At 34.6% G+C, this 20,709-nt stretch overlaps 1 protein-coding gene across 1 annotated transcript in view; it reads right to left on the bottom strand.

Moving 5' to 3' along the window:
- Positions 1-20,098, bottom strand: part of LOC129247835 (cyclin-dependent kinase-like 1) — a 62,482-nt gene extending 42,384 nt beyond the window's left edge. Inside the window, exon 1 of the mRNA XM_054887168.1 lies at positions 19,961-20,098. The gene's annotated coding sequence lies outside the window, so the exon portion shown is untranslated. The remainder of the gene's footprint in view (positions 1-19,960) is intronic.
- Between the last annotated feature and the right edge of the window lie 611 nt (positions 20,099-20,709).

Genomic DNA, 20,709 nt, shown 5'->3' with positions numbered 1-20,709 from the left:
GTTTTGCTACCATATTTAGAAACCCTGTGCGAGAGACCAATACACCTTTATGCAAGATGGAGCTTTATGGCACACATCCAGGATGCGTAGCCAGTATGACTCAACAAATTACGGCCGTCTTAACAGCAAGGGGAGGAGCCACGAAATATTAGTTTAAAACAAATTTTTTTAATGCAAAAATGCCAAGAAGCTTTTAATAAAAACAAATATATAAACTTTTTTAATGTTTTAAAACCGTTTGATTTTTATTCGCTCTCAAAGCCATAAATATGTGATTTTTATCATCGGCCAAAAATGACAAAACATAGCCACACTGCACTATAGGTACCTCCTCGTTCCCGGAACAACCGCTAGATGGCGCTCTAAGTCAGCTGATTTGAGCTTTGATTTTTTATTTGTTAGGTTGCCACATCTATCATACCAACATTTTTATGTTTAACATTTGCAAAATTTACGGCGTTTTGAGAAAATCTACCCCTGTGCGAGTTTTCGACCTTTACAGTTTTAAAAATGGATTAGAGTTTGCAACAACAAGTTTGTATTAAATTTGTTAAAAATGGGGAAAATGGACCGGAATTTCATGCAAAAAAGGGACAGCGTTGATATCACCAAAGAAATGATTTCCAAGGCTGAGCCTAACCAAATATTTCTCAAACGCTTCATTACTGGAGACGACGAGACCGGGTTTACGGGTGTGAGTAGAGAGCCCTGGGGGAATCACGACCAAAAAACCGCGTCGTTTTCAGTCAAATAAGAAAACGATCCACATAGTTTTTTGGATTATAACGGTATTGTTTATCACGAATTTTCACCAGAAGGTCAGACAGTTAATAAGGACTATTATTTAGGCGTTATGAGACGTTTTCAAAAAGCAATTCGCCATAAAAGAAAGGATTTTGTATGGGAACACCACTCGTGGAATTTGGACAATGATAATGCACCGTCGGACAGTGCCAACATTATCAGTGAATTTTTGACCGAAACGAATACCATCCAACAGCCATCGAATTCAACTGATATGACTCCATTTTTGCCCCAAATTTTTTTTTTATTTGAACGAGTCAAGAAACCATTGTGGGGAACGCGTTTTAACAGCCGAAAGGAAGTAATAGAAAATCGAGCCCAACTCTGCTAGCTATACAGAAACTAGAAAACCAGGAATTTTTTTCGAGTTGCTGTTGATGGGAAGTACTTTGAAGCTGATGATTTCACTTTTGATTAATAAAATTGTATTTTGATTTTTGGGAATGCATTTCGGGAGTTTATTGGCGGCCGCCGTGGTCGAGTCTGTAAGTGCCCTACTACCACTCTGCAAAGGCCGCTTTCTAAACCCACTGAGGATTGTTATTGCCTGTCGAGGGTCGAGCCTTATACAAAAAAAACAAAACGTTTTCTATCATTTGGTCCAAGGTTTCGAACCTGCGTATAACCGAATGGTAGTCACACATCAACAAATTCGACTAAGGATACCTGGATGCGAAGTTAAAGGGCAAAATATGTAAAAAATAACTCAAATAAATTAAACATGAAATAAAAAATAAAAAAATTAAATGGAAAATTTTAATAGAGATGATCGAAGATGAAAAACTCGTACGGTTTAAGGAAAAAAATAGACTTTAATTCAACATATAAAAATTAAAAGGAGCGATAGAAAAAACCTTGTGGAGTTTGACTATCGCGCATGAATACTAAACTTTGGTGTCAGATTGGCTTAGGGCCATAACAACAACTTTTTCTTTTACACAGTGCAACCAAGTGATTCCTGGGGTCTCATAGTATTTTGTTGATAGGTTATAAGAAATAGAAGACCCATTTTTACTAAATATTTGCATAAATAATTTTTTTTTACAATCTTTGCAGTTCTCATTTTACATGAGAAATACGTAAATTTGTTTTTTTATCATTTTGTTGAACAGTGTTATCAAATACTTTGCATGCATAGAGCAACACCGCGCCTACATTCTGTAATGCAGTAAAAATAATATCAGAACTTCTCAAATATTCAAGTACTCCTTTTTATTCAAATCTCAAATTGAGTGAACTTAATGGAACACCCTATATTTTTTATTTTTAATAAAATACATGTGATTGCTGCTGTTACGCTTTTCTTTTGTGGCATTATTTTTAAAAAATACAACACCAAAAACTCCAACTAAAAGTTGCTGTAAACCCACAAAGTAACGACTTTTCGAGACTGAAGGCGAGGGCGAGGACAAAGGCATTGTCACCATAACAACAACATAATGAAAGGACACGCAAATAACAATGTAGACAGAAAAGCACAAATAAATAAGTTTAACGAGCAAATAGTAGTACATAGAAGGGGAATGCTATAAAATGCCAGGAAAATATATTCAAGAGAAGAGACACGATAAACAAAGAATTGATAAGTGGAACACATACTGGCTTGTTGGGTGAGTATTTAAAATATTGTATATTTCTACACGCATATGTAAACAGTTACAAGTGCCCATATGTCATATAATATAGGAATGTGCTTATCCTATCTTAATAGTCTTCCACATGCAATGCGAATTTATATACGTCCCATGCGTAGCTGTCGAAAAACTGTTGCATATTTCAAGGCACATTTGCGCGTTTTGCAAATACTTACTTACATATGTAGGTACCTGTAATATTGCTGGCATTGGTGAGAGGCCAAGGTTGAAACAATAAACCTCACACAATACCAGATAAATGATTTGTTTGCACTTCAACTGCGATATTTAGAGAGTATGGAAAGTAGAGGGAGAGAGGGTGAGAGAGACGGAAGAGGTATATATATATCAAGGTCGCTGAGTAAAGGTAATGGCAGCGGTAATAACTACGCAATAGCTTTCACTGTATTTTTGTCTATATATGCGCAAAAACTGTTTATTTACGGATACCGTAGACAAACTTTTTGCAATTCAACTTTTTTGAAATGCTTGCAACTTGTGTTTGTGCAATTATAGAACGCCAATGGTTGGTTGTAAATACAAATAGCAGTAGATTCTAATATGTACATTATATTTGTGAAATTCTAAGCATGAGTAAGTATTGTAATTTAGGGTAAACTATTTAGAGTGGAAGCATCGAGCAAGCCTTTGAATTTTGATGGCCCTCTTCGATCTATCTACCAAAGTACGACCTATTATTATTATTAGAAGACCATTACGCACTGCGACAACAGCTGATCTATTGTGAAAGGCCTATTTTGTAACCCTAGAGTTCTAGGCTTTTTAAAAATTTTAGCACAATTTTAGGTTTGTTGTTTCAAAGATTGCATGGAGATACTACGATACCACCAAGGTGATGAAGTCTCTGTCTGCCCAACGCAGGACATTCACAAAACACATGTTCTGAGCTCTCTAAGTCCATTTCGCAAAAGCGGCAGACATTGGTCTCAGATAGACCAATATTATTTCGATGATACCTCAGGCTGCAGTGACCTGTAAGATATCCTGTTAAAAGACGCAGATCTACTCTGCTTAGTGAGAGTAGCTTGTCAGATATTCCTTTGTTGGGACTTAGAAATAGTTTGGCTTTACGCTGAGCGGCACAGTTGCAGTAAATTTCCTTTCTTCCCATTTCCTAAGGAATTCATTAATGTGGCTTTTTGTGAGTCCACAGAAAGGCTCAGGACCAGTAAGTTGCATATTTGCTCCTTGTTTTGCAAGGTCATCAGCCATTTCATTTCCCTTATGTCCTTCATGTCCCGGAATCCAGGAATCCAGCCTAGTGTTACTATGTTGAGATTTCCTAACGTGTTGAGAAGGTTTAGGCAATCATTTACCAATTTAGAGGTGATAGTTGTTGATCGAAGGGCTTTCAGAGCCGCTTGACTATCTGAAAGTATGAAGATGTGAGTACCTCTCATTTTTCTGCTAAGGCATTCTCTCACACATATTTCAATGACATGTATTTCTGCCTGGAATATTGTTGGGTAGAGTCAGATCGGAATCGATTTTTTGAATTTAGGCCCATTGATTCCTGCCCCTGTTCTACCATTTTCCAATTGGGACCCATCAGTAAGCCATAGCTGAGAGCCAGGTTTGAAAGTGATAGAATTAGTTCTCCAGTCTGTGCGTTCATTAATTATAACTTGGAAGTTCCTGAAGAGTACTGGTTTGGGTGATAGTATATCATCCCTATGAAGGATGCGACTATGTAGGAAGTCTTCTAAGATCTTTAAATGTCCTTTCATATCCCCACTTTTAAGTTCAGATATACCTTTTAATCTTTTCGTAAATATCAACAAAAACTAGGAGCCTTGGAGCTAACCAGTCTCGTGTAGTAGGTAATACCTCCTTGACAGTTCCGCGGGGAAAGTGGTAGATTGTGGAGAGGTGTTTAGTATGTAGGTGTAGGTATGATTACAAGCCGTGAGGTTGCAAGTCGTGCATACTGCTTTGCTCGTATAGCCATACTCATGAGAGTTTCCTCTTCACGGCCGTCATCCCAGAAAAAACAGTCCTCTTAGATCAACTTATGTTGTACCTCGTTGGAAGACTTATTCGCAGCAGATTTATTTACCTTCGGTACTTCTAAGGAACCCGTTGAAATTATTAACTGAAAAATTATAAAATTAAACACGCGAAATACTTCACCTCAAACGGAGGTGGCAAAAAGGGAAATTGTCAGTTTTACGCCATTGAAAATTCTCACTGCAGTTACAAATTGATGCGGTATTTACGCGGATGTGATTGGCCGAGTATCGCTTCAATTTGAAGTGTAAATCTAGATGGAAGGCCTATAGATTTATTTAGACCCCCACGGGTAAATGGCTGAGAAGCTTTTTATATACACTGGAAGTTCGTCATTGCCTGCTGTGGAACGACATACATATATTGAAAAAAAAAAACCTTTTTTATGATTTGATATTTTATACCTACAGTGTTTTTCGAGCCAGGGCACTGCTGAATAATATTCACGAACAAAAACATTTGGCTACCGCGGCCGCCGTACATGCCAGATATGACTATCGGGTCGGATTTTTTTTAAGGTGTTGTGTGAGCGACTATAAGCGTCAATGGCGCGTGCTGTCGAACCATGACAACGACTGTTATGAAGATTAATTCACATTTTAAGAAAATTTATGACCTTTCATTAAAAACAAAAATTTCAAAAAACAAATATTAAATTACTTCATATTTGAAGAGAATTTATGACCTTAAAAATTAAAAACAAAAAATTAAAAAAAAACAACAAAATGTAAGATTACTTCATTTTTTAAGAAAATGTATAAAAAACAAAAAAATTCAAAAAAAAAAAATATTAAATTACTTCATATTTGAAGAGAATTTATGATCTTAAAAAGTAAAAACAAAAAATTTCAAAAAAAAAAAATTAAATTACTTTATATTTGAAGACAATTTATGATCTTAAGAATTAAAAACAAAAAATTACAAAAAACAAAAAAAGTACTGAAACCAAAAAAATGTAAGATTACTTCATATTTTACGAAAATTTATGACTTTAAAAAATTAAAAACCAAAAATAAAAAAAAAAAAAACTAAAACCAAAAAAGGATTACTTCATATTTTAAGAGAATTTAATTAACGAAAAAAAAACAAAAATTTAAATATTAAAAAAATAAAATAAAATAAAATAAAATTATTTAAAAAAAATTTTCATCCAATTGGCCAATTGGGTTTAGAAAACATTGATTTTAAAATTCCTTATTATAAGCTTTCTTATATTCATAAAAAATTGTATCGGCCTAAAACTTCCGCAAATGGAATAGTTATTCCGGTGCACGATTAGAACCTCAAAACTTGCACCCAAATCCTAGTAGTCACTAACCACTACTGTTACTTTCTTCCTTCTAAAGCAAGGGAACTTTTATAAGAAATGCGTGCAGCTATTAAAAACAAAAACCAAATCGAATATCTTATGATGACAACTTTGATCACAGACCTACAGTTTTACAGTCAGAACTGCATCTACAATTCTGCGCTCGCTTAGAATTTTTTCAGTTCTTTCAATTATTGTGCGAATTGAGTTGCTTGTAACGCTGCCTTACATTCTATAACCAAGTTTAAATGCGGAAACTTTATAATTGTTTCATTTATCCACGAAGTTGCATTGGAGTTTTTCAAAAATGTCATTGCATGTGACCTTGACAATATTTTTTCAGTCAACGCCGCATATACAATTGGGGCAATTAAGTGGTGTGATTATCTGTGCGATTGCGAATATGAGTGTGTGTGCGTGATTATTTATTGTTGTTTTTTTTTGTTTCTGCTATTATTTCAGTTTTTCTTTTATTTATTTTTTCTTTTATTAATATTTATTTTTTGAAATATTTATTATGGCTTAGCGCACGCTGTTGCTTTGCAATTTTTTTTTTTCCAACTCTTAGCACACTTTTGCTAAACTTTTGACCTTTAAAGAAACTTAAAATTTGCGTGTCTACAACGCATAAATATTTGTAATTTTTCTTTGTTTGTTTATTTTTTGCTACCACTGTGAGTGGCAAACTTCATTTATATACTACATTTCCTCAATATCATATCTACGATTTGCATTGCATACCTACGGGCGTTGCGAAATTGCACTTTTTGTAGGAAACGCGATAGCAACGATTGTTGTTGTGACCACATTCTCACTTCCGGCAACTCGACTTTGACTCGCACAACGACGTATATGAAGGAGTGGCCTCATTAAAAACTCATTCGCATTCGCTAAAATTTTATGATTATTCTACGATAATTTTACGGTAACTTTGTAGTTGCTGAAAAGTTCGTCTCACTCAGTTTTCGTTTTGTATGGCGAAATCATAACGACATATTTCGAATGCGTTGGCGTTATTTTGGCGCAATTCGCCTTGGCACTGACTAACCGACTGACAAGTGAATGTTATTAGGCGGCGTGTGACAATGGCGACAGCCATAGACAGTTGAATACATATGTCCTTGTGCTTTTGTTATTCCTGGTGTTGTTACTGTTGTCGTTGTTATTGGCTAGTTGTTTGCCTTTGGTAATGCATTGTTACCAAAGCTGTCATTACTTTGCGTTAACCTTCCATGCCTTGTCCCACTCAACTGACCGCTGCCTCATGGCGCCCTATTGACAAGGGAGGCGATTGGGTAGCATTACGTAATACATACATGTGTACATACATACATACATACATACATACATACATACATACATAGGTACACACATACATACACATATCTCTGCTTCCGCGTTCGCAGTTGATGGTCAGGAGAATCAACTGAGTTAATAAGAGTAGAGGTAACAACTTGATTGATTTTTCCCATTTCTTTTTATTCAATTTGAAAAATTTATGTGATCAGTCATTAAAGAAGTGCAGCAGACAGCAAAGTGTTGACTGCCGTTGTGCAAACTACACTGTACAATAAAATTCAAGTTCGCTGAAAATAATAAGACGGAATATTGGCCTTCATATTCATTCAGTGTATGACTTAAAATCTTACAGAATAAATTACATATTTATATAGAAAAAAAGAAGTACAAAATGCAGGCTGAGAATGAAAATTCAAGAAAGGATACAAAATTAATCAGCTTTGAGATGTTAAGAAATATCGTAGGTGTTTTGAAACTTGATCGTTATGAAAAGCAGCTTGCTATGCCGACAAGCTAAAGAGGAGAGACTCTAAGGCAATCACTTAACCCTATCAGCTAATTAGTGCTTATTCCCATCTTGGACGTTTGGCTGGGCTCCATCTCCTATTTGGGGTGTGCGTCTTTATGTTGTTCCACAAATAGAGGGACCTACAGTTTAATCAGGGGATTCCGGATGGCAAATGTTTTTTTTATGGGGGAAATACTCTCGGAGGTTTGCCATTGAAAACTTCTCTATCATTTGATGTTTCATATCCTGTATTTTCAGTGTCTATTTCACAGAATCGGCAGAAGAAGGTCTGAAGGTTGTTTAAGTGATATCTCAGGCTACAGTGGCCTGTGAAGTAACCAGTTAAAAGTCTTAAGTCTGCTCTGCTAAGTGAAAGTAGCCTATCAGAAATTCCTTTGTTCGGCGTTAGGAATTGTTTCGCTTGTCACCGACCGATAGAGTTTCGCCAGTGTTGAACGAACTTTTTCACCTCCCACCTCCTGAGAATTTCGTTGATGTGGCCCTATGTAAGTCTTCAAAAAGGTTAAGGACTAATTAAAGGCATGCTTGCCTTGTTTTTGCTAGTTGGTCCACTATTTCGTTATTTCCTCGTCTCCCTCGTGTCCCGGAATTCAACCCAGTAATAATGCGTTGAAGTTCGCTAACATATTAAAAAGGCCCAGGAGTCACGTACCATTTTCAGGGGATTGTAGTTGATATAAGGGCTTTTAAAGCCGCCTGACTATCTGAAGGTATGGGAATGTGAGTTCCTCTCATTTTTCTGCAGAGAAATTCCCTCACACACATCTCAATGGCATGTATTTCGCCCTGGAAGATAGACCTATTGGAATCGATTTTCTTAATTTAGACCCTTTTATTCCCGCCCCTATTCTACCATCTTCTAATTTCGATCCATCAGTGTCCCATATCTGGGATTCGGGTTAGAAAGTGCATCCACCCTGTAAGGAACAGCAGTGTGTCGGAAATCTTCTAAGGTCTTTAGATGACCTCCCATATTTCAACTTTTTAGGTCAGAGTTGCCTTTTAGTCTTAAAAAAAGCAGCGGGTCAAAAATATGTGGAATGAATCGAACAGAATTGTGGATGGCCGAAAAATTTTTGCCAAGCACTCAGGCGTTATTCCCCATTGCACGTAAGGCTAAGCGAGAGTATTTAAAGGATAGCGAGAAACAGGAGGACTCATTACTTCTCTGTGAGCTTCACAGATTTGTTTGAGAAATTTTGGCAGTTTTACGATAGAAAGATAATGTCGCTTGTCCAGTCTCAAAACATCCGACCATAAATGCATCATTTAAGGTTGCCGAAAGTCGAACAGCGGCCGAGATACAGCTGCAATCCTTCTTCAAACAAGATATACCCAATGGATCGTCGATGGGGCTTGTTGGAACCATTTGTCGATTCCATGGATAGTGCGCCGTAATTAGCAATCAATCAGGATTTGTAGTTCACTGTTCCTCTCTCCTTTTGCAACCACTCTGCCAAAAGTTTTCAAGAAAAAACCTGGCTGTTTTGCGGGTATCAGAGCTGCAACAACGCTTCCCATGAGATTTATTAATGAAAGCCTCGTTGTAGCCGACTTTTCTCCGTATGCTTGACACTAAAATTGGCTCCGGAGAAATTGGGCGCTCCAAAGAACAGCAGTTCGTCGGTCGGAGACTAGAGTGCACCTGCACCCTTATAAGTTCCAGCATCTTGTACCTTGAAAGAGAGCTTAGCTTCAAACTTACATTCTTCAACTAGATAGATAGATAGAAAGATAGATTTGTGGTTTGCGCTTCGACCTCATAGCCGATTTGTGCCCTCTACTCGTCACAGTTCGCCTCATCTAAATCCAGCTTACCAAACTTAAGATATAGCTGAGTTGGACTGAGCGTAGGTGTCTTTATTCTGGGTGCAATTGGTCGAGATGTCTCAACCTTCTCCGCTCTATTGTGCCGCAGTCAATGAGAGGGGTATTAGAGTCTCTTGTGAATAGTCGCACAAATGACCAGAGTCAGTGATTGGGATTGGGATATTCCTATGCAGATGGCTGCAATGTGCTATGCTTGAAGACGTGGGAGCAGCTTGAATGTCATTACTGACTCTGATTCTGGTTCCTCGTTCTATAGTAAAATATCTGAAGTTACTGATCAAATGCCACCCCGTTCCCGTGAAGAAAGTTCTTTCCGAGTTTTACAAGAGAGTGCCTGCATCTTTCAGGAAAGCAATCGTCATACTCTCTTCGAGCTTCTGGAAGCTACGCTGTCGTGCTGTAACATATTTCGCAGCAAAATGACAGCACAGTTTTGGTTTTTTGGTGTTGCTTTGCTTCCACAGCGGCAGCTTCAAAGTACAACCGAAGCAAATAAAATGAACAACTGACAGCAGCTTCAAACGTTGACTACAATATTTGTTATACAAAGTTGAAGTTATTGACATGCGGCACGAGTTAGGGTTAAACTCTTAGTCATTTACTGTCGAGTTTATGTTCTATAGTGGTTCTATAGAGTACAAGGCTAGTAGAAAAAGGAGGAAATCCGAGGATCCGAATTGTCGTCAGGAATTTATAAAACGTATCGCATTTCATTGAAAAAAAGCTGCGAAAACCAAAGAGCGCTTGAATGAAGATGAGTATTTTCACAGAAAAATCACGTTTTCGGTTGAAGCTCATTTTCACTTCCTTGTCTATGTTAACACACAGAATTATCGCATTTGACAGCCGGGAAATCCTCACGTAATCATGGATAGCGAGTGAATATTTGGTGCAGATTTTAAGATTCACTTTCGGAACATCATTGAACCACTAGTTGTCTTTTTTTACAATGAAAGTAAGAAGCCGCTCTTAGACTCAACTGGAGCGTTATCGCGCCAGGATATCCCATTTTTGTTTCCTCAAATTGAAGAGGATGACATAGACGATGAGGATGAATAGGATGGTTTTAACAGAACGTCAAATCTGGATGCTTAAGTCTCAGGATTTGACTCTCTTGGACTATTTTTTGTCGGTTTCCGTTAATGATAGATATTTCGCCAAATGTCCAGCAGCGGTTCAATAGTTGAAACATGAAACTGAATTTGACATTTTGGTAATTTAATATCTAAATTTGGATTAAGGAGCACCAAAATGTATAACTTTTTATGATGAGAAGGCAACCGAAATCATTATAATCTCATACCTCAGGTGTAAAGTATGACCAAAATTCTAAGCAAAATTAGTCATCCCATCATAAAGTTTTTGCAAATAGCGTCATATGACAATCAGATTTGAAACTGAGAAATTCGACAGCCACAGTATACAAACAGACAAGTAATGGAGCGCGTAATGGTCAAAATAAAGATTTTCGTAATTAAAAATAATTCTTTTATTTCCAAAAATTATTAAAAAATTGATGATTAATTATGCGCCACCTTGACTATCACCTTGATTATTTTCTCTCGGTCCGTCAAGTCCTTAAGTTTGCGGTATGACGCCTACCACATTGGACGAGCTCGAAGTCAACATTGAACATCTGCTGGAGTAAGGCCGCCCATTTGAGACAAGACAGATCCGATGTACAGGCGGTAGACGGCCAATATATATGTGACATATATAAATGTGAAATTTAATATTGAAAATATTTTCATACCACATTTTAAGTCTTCATGAACCATTTTTATATGTTTTTTTACTATTTTCTCTCAAAGCTTCAAAAAAGTCTTATAAGGAAGGGACGAGAAAGGGACGTAGAGGGTTGATATGTTCCAAAAAAGTTACTCTTTCAGTAGCTCACATTAAATTGTACACGAAATCATACGGTCGTTTAAAAAGTCTGTGCAAAAATAAAAACTACTCAATTGTTTGGGGTAAGCCTCTTTTGCTTTTCCAAATAGTCTCAACATAGTTTTAGGCTTATGCACTTCATCAGCGTTTGTTCAAGCCTGAAAAATAGTCATTTGCTTCTCCAATTACCTTCACGTTTGAAAAGAATCAAAAAAATTACTAGTCCAAGGGAGTCAAGTCTCGATAATAGAAGGATGAGAAACGAGTTCCAAACACGAATAAATATACCGGTTTGGCTGAAACTTGGTGTGTGTTCTTCCAAGAGAAATATTCATAAAATTAAAAAAAACACATGTCTACAACAAAAATTTAATTCAATTTAAATCAATAAAAGAATTGTAAGAAAGAAAATACTAACAACAATATCAAAAAAATGTATAAATATTAAAAAAAATATGAAAATTCAAAGCAAAGTATTACAAAAAATTTATAAAAATTAAAAAAAAGTTTATAAAAATTAAAAAAAGTTCAGAAAAATTAATTTAAAAAGTTTAATTTCAATTAAGGGAAATTTATAAAAAAAATATACTAACAAAAATATTAAACAAAAATTAAAAAAAGAATAATAAAATAAAAAAAACATTTATTAAAATTAAAACAATATATATACAAAAATTTAAAAAAAATTAATAAAGATTAAAAAATATATAAAAGTAAAAAAACAAATGCACAAAGTTAAAAAATAAATTTAAAAAGTTCAATTTCAATTAATGAAAAATTTATAAGGAAAAAATAGCAAACAAAAATTAAAAAAATGAAAAAATAGTTTATAAAATTAAAAAAAGCTTTTTAATCATTCCACAAAAAAATTGAAAAAATCTCAAATACATATATACATAAAAGTTAAAAAAACACACAACAAAACTTATAAGAAAGAAAATACTAACCGGTGAATGAGCCTTGTGGTTTCGTATGCCATTTGATTCTAAGAAGGAAGAAACTTGACCGCCACTGTTCCCTTTCCTAAAAATTAGCATTGACAACTATTTACGGTAGATTTAATTTCATGGTGCAATTTACCATAAGACAATGCCAGAAATCGATTAAATTTTTTGTTTTTGTTGAAAACTGCATATCTCGTACTTGTGTGCGCGCTCGCGTGCTTTTATTGGTGCAAGGACGACTGCTCATTAATCGTTAATTTGTTTATTCACTAGAGAAAAGATTTTACGATGAAACTTTCTTTCTATACAATTTGAGCTCCGGCTCCTACCTGGTGGTTACGAGTAGTACAAAATTATTGAACCAATTAAATTATTGAACAAAAAATATTAGATGTTGCCTTACAAGTTTAATGATATAAAAACTGAACCCATTCATAATTTTGCAACCCATTCTTTTGCCACTTCCTTAGATTTTCTTTTTAAGATTTTATTAAAGTTGCTTGAACCACTTTGAGTTCCCCTCATATAAGTTTCATAGAAGAAAGTTTCGACTAACAGTTGGCATCAATATTGATTAGCCTCATAATTTTCCAACATAGTGTAGGAGTACTTTTAATGCAATTATGTGTGTATAAAATAATTAGGCAGCTCACAAGGTGTCATAATTGTCACTTTTGGTGTGTGTGCTAAAGTTTTATGTCAGTCATCAAAATACAATTTTCGTTTCGTAATGAAGAAGTAAACATGACGGTGCAACTTTGTATCGTAAGAGGATATTCAATGGGTTATGTGGTGAGCTGTTTTTGTTAATATTCTTTTTATCTTAAAGCTTGAATAAAGCCAAAAAAAATTATGTGATAGTCTCGGATCCCTCGGACTACTATTTGTTCCCCAATTTAATAAAATGGCTGGTAGGCAAAGGATTTTATTCAAATGAGGAGGTGCATGTAGAAGGGACTGGCTATTTTCAGACTGGGACAAACCCTATTATTCCGAAAAGATCAACAAACTAGAACTGCGTTGGTTAAAGTATATAAACCTAAAAGAAGACTATGTCCAAAAATAGAAAAGGTTTACCCTAAACAATTAAGTAGGATTTTATTTTGAGCAGGTTTTAATAATGCGATTGCGTTATATTTGGCAGGGCACAACCAGGGCACAACCAGCAATTATTCGTGAGCTCAGTCACCTCAAAGTGAATAAAATGTTTGTGTATCTCACTATAAAACATTACAATGATACTATTAACATTGCAAAACGCTATGGAGGTGGACCAAAAAAAACCGCAACAACGCCAAAAATGGTTCGGAAGGTGAAGGCTCGACTTGAACGAAATCCACGTCGCAGTGGAAGAAAAATGGCAAAAGAACTGAAAATATCGCAAGACAGCATTCGACGCATATTGAAATATGAGCTCAAGGCCATGGCTTACAAGTTCCAAAAAGCACACGATCTTTCACCTCAGCAAAAAAAAGTTCGGTGCAAAAGAGCAAAGGAGTTGTTGCATTTGCACGAACATGGCGAATTTCCTAACATTGTGTTTTAGAAGCTGCTTTAGAGCCGTGGACACACAAACGTTTCGGTCGTAGACCATGGACGTCCCAACAGGGCTCGGCACCGTCTCATAAAGTTTGTGTGAACCCAGAATGGTTAAAAAATCATGTTCCACACTTCATTTCGTCCACGCAATGGCTTTCGATTTCGCCAGACGCAAATCCGATGGACTATTCCATCTGGTTCATTTTGGAGAGCAAGGCGAGGACTAAAAAATATGCCAGTATGGATGCGCTGAAAAAAAAGCGATTATACGATAATGGGCCAAAATACCTCAAGATCACATTCGTGCAGCATGCAACTCATTTTTTTACCGTTTGAAGGCTATAGTCAATATATGTTAAAATTGTAATAATTTTTGAACAATTTTGTCTTTGAAATCAATAAAAACTATTTTCACACAAAAAAGTTGTGGTGTTTTTAATAGTCCACCCTGTAAATATAAGGCTCAAAGCCTCACTTGAAATGGCGTTTTTTGAGTGTTTCTTTAAAAGCATGTAAAACGGAAGCGAAAGAAAATTTTTTTGTTTTTGTTTTGAGTATTTTGTTTCTTGATCCATTGTTAAAAAATAAAATTTTTCTCTGGCCATACGAGGTTCGTTCAAAAAGTTGTCAGCCTTCAAAAATGGTCTTCCAAAAAAAGGTATGTCGCTGACGACAAGGAATCCGGGACTTACAGGTGTCTGAAATCAAAAACACAAAAAGATTCTTGTTCAGTATTAATGTCGTATTAGTGTGAACTACGACCATTCGAAAAAAAGGAAATATAACATTTTTTTCATACTTTTAAAGTAAAATAAATGAACAAAAATCGGTTTTTCATTTGTGAATGTCGTAGTTCACATGATAACGACATTCATACTGAACAAGAACCTTTTTGAAAGGTTTATGTGGAAGAAATGTGCCACAGCGTCATAACAAAAAAATTATAAAAAATCTACGCGATACTTCAGCTACTTCAAACGTTCCTTTTCTTACACTAAAATTTAATAATCAATAAAACTGCATACCAAAAATCTTTCTAGAAATATTAATTAAAAATCATGGAATTGCGAAGAAAAACTATGGAATTTTTGTAATTTTTATATAAAATTTGTAATGGCTATTTATGTAATTTTTGTCAGATAATGAGCTATACTTTAATAAAAAATATGGAATAATCAACACAAAAAAAAACCAGAAAAAAATTAAATAGTTAAACCCGATGGAAATATTGAGGTGCTATCGTTTTTTCACGGGGTGCATATAACAAGGGACGCCTTTAATTCATATACTGGAAGATATTACTGTTATAAAATAAACTTTATCTCCGATGGTCGATTGTCTTCAATGGACGAACGGAACGGAAAGATATACATAACTAATTCTACTCCTCTCATCATTCTAATCATTTTGTTAACTTCCAGTTATTATAGTTAAATGACATGATATCCAAAGTTAACCGTTTTACTTCCTTACTTAAGTTTTTTTGTTTAATTTTTTTGTTCAAAATTTTTGACCAAAAACATTTTAGTTAAAAAACTAACTTAAAAAAATGTTTTTTGTCAAAAATTTTGAACAAAAAATGGAATAAAAAAAATTTTATAAAAAAAACTTTTACCAAAAGAAAATTGTTACGAAATTTTATTGAACAAAAAAATGAAGTTAAAAAAAAAATTGTTATGAAAAATATTTTTCATTATCTTGTTAATTTTTTTATGAAAAGTATGTTTAATGCCGAAAAAAATAATCAATAATTTTTTTAATTTTTTTTTATTTATTATATTTCAATAATTTTTTTAATTTTTTTTTATTTGTTCCAAAAAACAATAAAATTAAGTTGAAAAAGAAAATTGTTATGAGAAATATTTTTTATTATGCAGTTCATATTGAATTAGTTCAGCAATTCGTAGTTAAAGGGTATATTAAAAATCATCTATATTTTTTTGTTTTTTTACAAAAAATATTTTTCGTCAAAAATTTTGAAACAAAATTATATAAAAGAAAAATTGTTACGAAAACAAAAATTAAATAAAAAAAAAATGGTTAGGCAATTTTGTTGAACAAAAAAAATAAGTTAAAAAAGAGAATTTTTATGAAATAGATTTTGTATTAACTTGTTACATTTTTTATGAAAATTATGTTTTATTCTAAAGAATAAAAATAAAATCGAAAATGAATCCAAAAAAACCAATTAATAAATTTTTTTATTTATTCTGTTTTTTCCAAAAAATTTTGACCAAAAAAATTAAGTAAAAATGAAGATTGTTATGAAAAATATTTGTTATTAATTTGTTAAATTTTTTATGTAAAGTATGTTTTATCATAAAGAATAAAACACCATATCAAATTGAATCGAAAAAATCAGACAATATATTTTTATATTTCTTTTCTAATATATTTTTTCTAAAAAAATTTTTCGTCAAAAGTTTTGAAGAAAAAAATTAAGTTAAAATCGAGAATTCTTATGAAAAATATTTTTCATTAATTTGGTAAATTTTTTATGAAAAATAGGTTTTATCCTAAAGAATAAAAAAAAATCTAAAATGTTAATATAAAATTAATCGAAAATAATTTTTTTGTTAAAAGCTCTATACCAAAATTTTCAACATTCAATAAATCTCAAAATTATGAGTTTTTTTAAATTTTTTGCGCTGACTTCTTATTTGCCTACTTCTCTGGTCTACAAATAAACCAATTTTCGAAAAATGTAAGTTTATGTCCAAATCACTATGATTATTTGATTATTTGTTTCCTACTGCCGGCGTCGTCGCTATCCTTGAGGCTTTAATTAAGTTTTTGTTGTTCGGCTGGATTTTCGCCTGACTAACTATTGCTCAGGTGTTGCCTTTATTGTCACCGTTGTTGTTTTTGTTATTGTCACGCGCAAATTAGCTGACATATCGCGAGCTCTTTACATGGGACTGGAATGCTTGGCCGGAGGGTAATGGCTGGCATTAATTTATATTATCAGCTCTACTTCCTAGCCAAAGGATTGATTTTGATCTCTATTGCCAGCAGTTAATGAAGTTAAAGCAAGGAATTCAATTGTGGAGGGCAGAATTGATTAACGGAAAAGGCGTCGTGTTCCATAATATATAATAATAACAACGCCAGGTTATAGGAAATTTATTAGATGATCTGGCAAAAACTGGTGGTGCTTGGATGGTTTGTTTGTATTCAATTTTCTGAACTGGCATATGTCATTTTACTTTTAGAGTGGGTTTTACTAACCGAGACGGCAAATTGTTCCTCAATCTAATCTGCTTTTTGACCCTTTTCGTTTTCTCAGCAATGCGGCAAACCAAAATTACAACTCGAGCTAAAACAGTTGGAACACAATTTTTAAAGAGAACACCAACTGGCCTTTAAATATTATATATTGAACCGAGAATTTAGTAAGCAATTGAGAAAAAGAAAATGCATTTACTGGAGGTTAGTAGAGAAAACGGCCCTTAGTTTCTAATATGTTTCGACCTCCACAAAATGTGTTCAGTGGGCTAAAATTTAATTCAATGTAGGGACTCCAAAAATATAAAAAAAAACATGAAGGAAATCAAAATACAAATCATAAACACTGAGATGCGGACTTTCGATTAAAAAATCGCCTACGTTGTAGACAATCAGGCTGCGAAAATGCGTTTTGGCCAGTAACTACTACCTCGAAGTACAGGGTTGGCCATATTAAACTGACCCATTGAGTAACCCTATAACTTTTTACTGTAATTTGAAATCTAAGGTTTACGTCAACAAGCCAAAGACACTAGGCGCACTTAAGGCCAATATCCGACGGGAAATAGCCGCCATATCGGCCGAGACGCTGGCCAAAACTATGGAAAACGCCGAAAAACGGGCACATTACGCTATACGAGCTAAGGGCGACCACTTGCGCGATATTATATTCAAAAAGTGATGTAAACGAATCTCCTTGAACTAAATTAAATGTTTTTCACAATGAAACACAAAAAAATGTTTCTTTTTCCATATTTTTTTAATAATCACATGGGTCAGTTTAAGATGGCCAACCCTGTAGGTTCAATAATATTGAATATACCTAAATTTTTTTGGAATACACAACGCCAATCTGTTCCACGAATCGAAGAAGCAGGCGCGTGTGTGAGGAAAGATTCTTAGGTTCTAAGAGCTCCGGCAAATGAAATGTAAAGCAAAGATTCTGGTTGAGTATTCAGAATTGACTAGAAAGCTGATAGGAGCAGTTGGAGTACTATTGGCAACTACCCGTATACACTCGGGGAAGGAAGACTATGCGATTTACTGAGACTATCTAAAATGAACATCCGGGAATACTAACGTACCAGTAGCCTACTTGTCATATGGCGCCAAGTTCTGGCAGCTCATATGGTTAAAAGACTATCTGCAGGCACTGTAGAGCTAAAAAAAGGATAGAATTAGTTCAGGACTTGCGATACAAATGACCTGATTTTTACCTGATTCAGATTTCAGCGATAGTTTGGGTTATGACCCACCTACAACCTCAAAAAACGAAACATTGATAAACATGAAACGACGGGCCAAAGGATGTTCAAATAGCGCTTACACCCGTTATGTAACTGTTTATTGCAATAATTAAATTACACAACTCACTAATAAATTTCAACGATACCGAGAATATATTGAGCAATGCACGCAGTTATCAAAATATGAGTAAGAGATGGGATATCCATCACTATTTTCATAGCCATAACCTTGAAGCTCCGTCGAAAGATTTTGGTATAAGCAGCTGATATAATGAAAATAGCAATAGTAAAGAACAATGAAAAAAAAATTGCAATTTTCCACTAAGTGAATAAATTTACGTCACCCATTTTTTAATTTGGAAATTTTTATCAAAAATATCGAAATGGTTTTGCGTCTTTACGAAAAACTAAAATTCAGCAGATACCAAGGGCTATGATTATGGCAATGGCGTTATATGTGTAACAGCACTTTTTTTTCTAACTGGAGGAATGCGTCAAACACGCATTAACCTCCTCTTGTCCAAACGGTTGCTCCTCCCGGAGCCTCCCCGAAAAGTAATGCCAGTCAGTTTATGTCTATGCCAGTAATTGCCCGGTGCTCACACTGCGACGGCTCTTCGCCATTTTCTGTAGCCTGCTGCGCCAGTTGTTGTCTAAAGTCTGCTTTTTAGGCCTATTCCTTCTCACGAAACATTTTTGTTATACGCGCTGCAGCTAAGCTAAACCACGTGCCTTTCTGTCTTATCGCTATGAGGTTCACTTGTGTTGTAATTTCTTTTGTTGTCAAAATGTGGGCAAATAAATTGTACTTTCTAGTGCGTCAGGACAGACAGGTCAAAAAGGGTCGTTTTCCAAATGAAAGCGGTGCAAATATTCCTTGAAACGTCCATGGCCGCTCGGCAATTACATTACATAAAAGTCAACCTTTCTGTGCTTTCTACTAAACCATTTCGCCGGGTCCAGCAACACTCATCATCCGAAATCGTTAAAATGTTAAATAAGCGGACGCAACTCTTAACGCGCTAAGTCTGTTTGTCGCTTTTATTTACTTTATAAACGAATTTTCACATCGGTCCATATCGGATGTGTGCGCCATATTATAACAGACGTGGTTACTAAGGAGAGCAAATGACGTATTTCTTCGCGTGACCCTCCTATGTTTGGCATAAGTCTCGATGGAGCACTACGCACTCGTTGCGCCCTCTTACTAACTGCTGCAAGATAATCTTTAAGTCAAGGACAACTCCCAAATACTTTAGGTACGGTGCGATTATATGTGACACTCGTCCACAGTGATAATCAACTCCTCGTGTGTCTCCATCCAGGTAAGCAGGGCCACTTTCGTCTTCTGCGGTGCAAGCTCTAATTTTGCGATATCAGCAGCTTTCATGTGCGTGAAGTATATCACCACTAAATGGTGATACATAAATATGTACATACCTTACACTGATTTAACTAATACTCAATTGAAACCCTTTTCAGCTTATTTTATTCACTTTAAAACAAAGCTTAGGAGCGATCTAGCTTAGCTGTTTTTAGATATTTTAGAGCTCTTCTACTTTGAAATAATTTCTAAAATTATTTCCGCACTTATCCAATACATAAATGTATTACTCTTTATTAAAACCCGTTACTCACACAAGGAGAGGACATTTTCCAAGCACTCAGCTATAATTTTTCCTTACCAAACAATTCAAATTCATAAAAAAGTTACTTTTATTGCATCTCCTCTTGCAATGTAATTGATTTGCTTTGAAAACATCCAAGTGGTACAGACGAATTGTAAAACTTTTATTTCAATTTCACCATCGAGTCGTTTAGTATACACTATTCAAATGAAAATTTCATACTGCATTTTAATTTACGATCAACCGCGATTGCTACCGTAAAAGTGTCAACAAATATGCAAAATATGGAAAATTGCGACAGCTCGAAATGGCAGCAAACCAGTAGACGCATTTGATAAATTGCATTTGGGCTTTGGGCATTGAACATTTGGGCGTTGTGAGCAAATACAAGCAAATGTGTGCATGTGTGTATGCGTGCATGCACATGGATGTATGTATGCAATAATTCAATTGTGTTTAAATAATAAGTCACGTTAGGGAGAGAGATAATGACGGTTGCAATTTAGTTGACACAAATGAATGCTCGTTTTATCCATCTGCGCATATATGCATGCTTCGGTACGAGGGTGTGCTTAAAAGTTATTTGTTAACGCAGGAATAAGCCAATTTTTTTGGTAAAATGCAAACATTTTGAAAAAACTTATTAAAAGTAATCAAACATTTTGAGACTTATTTCATGTTAAAAATTTTGGCACAGAATTTTTGTGAAATATTTTCTGTTTTTTTTTAATTTTTTATATTATTTTGTTTTGCTTTAATAAACACTTTATCACATTTTTGTGGATTGAAACATTTTTGAAAAAAAA

Source organism: Anastrepha obliqua, chromosome 5 (genome assembly GCF_027943255.1).
Source record: "Anastrepha obliqua isolate idAnaObli1 chromosome 5, idAnaObli1_1.0, whole genome shotgun sequence".
Lineage (NCBI taxonomy): Eukaryota > Metazoa > Arthropoda > Insecta > Diptera > Tephritidae > Anastrepha > Anastrepha obliqua.
The sequence above is the reverse complement of the archived record's forward strand: the minus strand, read 5'-3'. Positions and strand labels throughout refer to the sequence as shown.